The 4752-nt window shown below is 41.7% G+C and overlaps 1 non-coding gene across 1 annotated transcript; it reads left to right on the forward strand.

The window, feature by feature from the left end:
- The first annotated feature begins 209 nt into the window (after window positions 1-209).
- Window positions 210-316, forward strand: LOC131910212 (U6 spliceosomal RNA). The gene has a single exon (XR_009379063.1). It is a non-coding gene; the product is annotated as a U6 spliceosomal RNA (small nuclear RNA).
- The last annotated feature ends 4436 nt before the right edge of the window (window positions 317-4752 follow it).

Raw genomic sequence — 4752 nt, forward strand, 5'->3', positions numbered from 1 at the left:
CCATTTGGATGAGGACTCAGAAGCTTCCAGTCTGAGGAAACAGGATCAGCTGAGAAACTGGTGAAGTGAGGTAGCTGTGGCTTGTTCTGCTTCTCTGATCTTCCAGCATTCACCCCAATAACTGGCTTCAGGTTTGATTTTATTAATAAGACTCTTTAAGATTCATGCTACACAAAACAACAAAACAAAAACAACAACAACAAATTCTCGTGCTCGCTTCGGCAGCACATATACTAAAATTGGAACGATACAGAGAAGATTAGCATGGCCCCTGCGCAAGGATGACACAAAAATTCGTGAAGCGTTCCATATTTAAAAAAAACAAAAAACAATTCTCTGATCTGGGGCTATAGTTCAGTGGTAGAGTGCTTTCCTACAAGGTTCCAGGTTCAACTCCCCAGTACCACTGGAACAACAACAACAACAACAAAAAAAAAACCAAAAAAAAAAAAAAACCCAATCCTTTGTTAAACATATAATTTTATAATTTATTAAAGATAAAATTTGCACAAAGAGAATGATGTGCTTGTTTATTTTTACATGATTAAATGTTAAATTAAGCTGGGCAGTAGTGGTGCATGCCTTTAATCCTAGCACTTGGGAGGCATAGCCAGGTGGATCTTTGAGTTTGAGACCAGCCTGGGCTACAGAATGAGATCCAGGACAAGCACCAAAACTACAGAGAGAAACCCTGTCTCGAAAAACCAAAAAAAAAGTTAAATTAATATTTAGTACTTCAGGGAGTAGATTTTCTTCATTTTTTTTTTTCATAATTGATCCATATTGTTATTTTTGTTTTGTTTTGTTTTGTTTTGTTTTGTTTTGTTTTGTTTTTTTGGTTTTTCGAGACAGGGTTTCTCTGTGTAGCTTTGCGCCTTTCCTGGGACTCACTTGGTAGTCCAGGCTGGCCTCGAACTCACAGAGATCCACCTGGCTCTGCCTCCCGAGTGCTGGGATTAAAGGCGTGCGCCACCACCGCCCGGCCCATATTGTTATTTTTTATTGTTTATTTATTTACTTTTTTTTCAGGTCAGGATTTTTCTGTGTAGCCCTGGCTGTCCTGGAACTTGCTCTGTAGAAGAGGCTGGCCTTGAACTCAGGGAGATCCACCTGCCTCTGCCTCTAGAGTACTGGGAGAAAAGGCATGCACCACTACTGCCCAGCCCATGTTGCTATTTCATAATGGTCAGTTTTGAGTCAAGTTTTTGTATTTCTGAAAATATATACTAAGCCGGGTGGTGGTGGCACATGCTTTTAATCCCAGCACTGGGGAGGCAGAGCCAGGAAAATATCTGTGAGTTCGGGCCAGCCTGGGCTACAGAGCAAGATCCAGGGCAGGCATCAAAATTACACAGAGAAACCCTGTCTCAAAAAAAAAAAAAAAAAATGAAAGAAAGAAAGAAAGAAAGAAAGGAAGGAAGGAAGGAAGGAAGGAAGGAAGGAAGGAAGGAAGGAAAGAGAATATATACTAGAGAGTGGCAGGAATGTGTTTATGAGACTCAAGTCAGCAACCCACACAATCTTTAAAGTAAAGAACTTTAACATAATATGATCCAAGGATATACTAATTTGATACTTACATGCTGAGGAGTGATGTTAGGAAGATATTAAAAATCTTTGGGGGCTGGAGAGACAGATCAGCAGTTACAAGCACTCGCTCTTGCAGAACTCAGGTTCAGTTCCCAGCACTCACATGGTGGTTCACAACCTCCAGTTCTAGAGGATCCAATGCCTTCTTCTGATCTCCACAGGCACCAGGCACACGTGATGCACAGACATATATGGAAGCAAAATATTCATACATAAAGCAAAATTAAAACCATTTTTAAACCTTTGTTTTCCTTGATTAAGCCATGTTGTTTCTATAAGAGAACTTGTATGCACAGTAGAAATATTGCAGCGGTCTCAAGTCTTTGCCAAGTTGTTCCAGGCAGCCATCTTGGTGTCGGACCGCATGCTGGCGTTTGCTGTGCAAACGGCAGATGCTGTGTGTTTGGAACCAAGGCAGAGGTGAAGCTGTGGGACACAACACAAGTGCTGCTGCAAACACCCCAGGCTCATTTCCTGTTCGGTTTTCCAAAAATTCTTGTTCAGTATTCTTGTGTGACCCCTTCGTGGGTTGGGGGGGGGGGTGTCAAGCTCAAGTTGCCAGGTTTGCAAGTGCCTTTGACCACTGAGTCCTCTCAGTCCCCCACCCCATGTATGGCTGCGAGTCTTTCTTGTTTTGGTCGTTGTACTTTCTACAAGAAACATTTTAATTGTTGCCCAACTTCGCGATTCTGACTTTCAGTTTACCCGTCTGGAACTGCAACCAATCATTTAAAAAGCTGGGACCAGAGCCAGTGAGATGCCTCAGTGGGTAAGGCCACCTGCTGTCAAGCCTGATGACCTGAGTTTGGTTCCTGGAACTAGCATGGTAGAAGAAGAGAACCAAATCCCTCAGGTTGTCGTCTGGTCTCCACGATGCTGCTGTAGCACACATGTGCCTACACATACATGCTCACAAGTGTGCACAAAATGTAATTTTAGAAATTCAAAATAAGAAAAGCTAGACTGGGCATAGTAACACACATTTTTAATCTTAGCGCTCAAGAGGCAGAGGCAGTGAACACAGCATGGTCTGTCTAGCTGGGACTACACTGTGAGACTTTTGTCTCTAGAAAACAAAAGGAAGGAAGGAAGAAAAGAAAGAAAAAACTGGGACCTAGAGAACACTCTTACATATACTACTTTAAAAGAGTTAGCGTATAGAGAATCTTATAAGCTACCTTATTTTATCTGAAGTGTGTAATTTATTTTAGATTGATAATTTTAAATTCAAGGATGTCAGATACTTTTGAAAGTATTAGACCCCAAGAAGCCAACTTACTACATTAATACATTTGATTTATAACACTTGTAAGAGTCATTTAAGTGCATAAAATGATTTTGCAAGCATGAATTGTCTGTCCAGTAAATTATTTGAAGTGCTTGGGAGAAGCAGGGCACTATTATGCCAATCAGATTTATAATATCAGAATTGATTTAATTACTTCAGATAGTCCCTGACTTAATTTGACTTCAGGCTTCCAGTTTTATGGTGATGATGTTGAGAAAGTGATATGCATTCAGTACAAAATCGACTTTCAATTTTAAGTTTTGGTTATTTCTTGGACTAGAAACTTATGGTAAGATATTCTTCTGGGATTTCCACCTATAGGCTAATAACGTAAATGCTCAGAGCATATCAAAGGAAGGGTCAGCTAATCTACAATGCTCAGTGATTTAGCTGTATTAAACACATTTCAGGGCCAGGAAGCATGGTAGTGCATGCCTGTAATTCCAGCCCTCAGAGAGCAGAGACAGCTGGGTCTCTGTGAGTTCTAGGTGAGCATGGTCTGTAGAGAGAGTTCCAGGGCTACACAGTGAGACTCCATCACTATCTGTCTATCTATCTATCTATCTATCTATCTATCTATCTATCTATCTATCTATCTATCTATCTATCTGTATCTATATGGCCTCAAGAGATGGTTCCATGCTTAAGAGCACTTGCTGTTCTGGAGACCTGGGTTCACCTCCTAACACCCACATGATAGTTCACAACCATCTATAACACCAATTCCAGGGGATCTGATGCCCTCTTCTGACCTCCATGGACAACACATTAACATGGCACACATACATACAGCAAATACCCACATGAAAAAATAAAGTTAAATAAAAACATGTTAAGGGGTCTTTAAATAACTATTCAGGAGAATTAAGTTCATTAGACTTAAACAATTATTAACTAAAAAAAAATTCATTTATTTTATGTGTATGTGTGTATGCCTGAGTGTATGTACATGTAGACAAGGTTGGTGCCCCAACTGCCAGGATGTGCTTGATCACATGTAGGTATGAGGTACTTAGGCAGGAAGTAGGTCAGGATGTATGCTTGCCACCCATTGGATAAAGGCAGGAAGTACATAGCCTTGTGGATTTTGCCTTTATAAGCACCTGACTAAAGTAATACTCAGCTGTTCTCTGGGAATCCTGGGTATGGACCTTGCCAATGTCCATTGTCCTGGACAGTATTTAGTAAAGCTTGCTTCAAATTTGGCTCAAAATTTGTGGTAGTGGTCTTATTCTCCCTTTGCAGGATTAGCTATAGGAAGCAGGCAGAGATGAGAGCATCCTGGGGCTTGCTGACCAGTCAGCTCAGGGTCAGTGAGGGACCCTGCCTCATCAGATAAGGTGGAGAGTGATAGAGCAGAGTATCCAATGTCCTCCACTGGCATCTGAGGGTTCCTCTGGCCTCTGGCACAACCACTAGGGCTGTTGATCACGTCAGTTTTCTCTGCCCATTTTAAAAAAAAATTAAAAGGCAAGAAAAACCTCAAGCGTGACAGGTAGCAGTGAGGAAATTCTCAAGCCCACCAGACAGAATCAGCAAAGAAAGGCTTTTATTAGAGGCGAGGAAATACACACACACACACACACACACACACACACACACACACACACACACCAAGTGTAGAGAAAAACAGCTGTGAAAAGCAGAGGGAAGCTAAGGCTGGAACCTGAGGGTTGGGGTTTCTTTGCGTTTTTGAAGGGTCTTCCTATGTATAGGGTGGTGGCTGACTGGCCCACAACTGTCATAAACACCACTTGATCAGCCTGGAACTCCTCAGGCTGGTCCATCAGGAGGGGGTCCTTCCGGGAGAAGAAAAGAACAGCAACACAAACCCTGCTTGGGTTCTTGGTTGTTTTTGTTTGTTGTTCGTTTTT

Source organism: Peromyscus eremicus, chromosome 4 (assembly GCF_949786415.1).
Source record: "Peromyscus eremicus chromosome 4, PerEre_H2_v1, whole genome shotgun sequence".
NCBI classification, from domain to species: Eukaryota; Metazoa; Chordata; class Mammalia; order Rodentia; family Cricetidae; genus Peromyscus; species Peromyscus eremicus.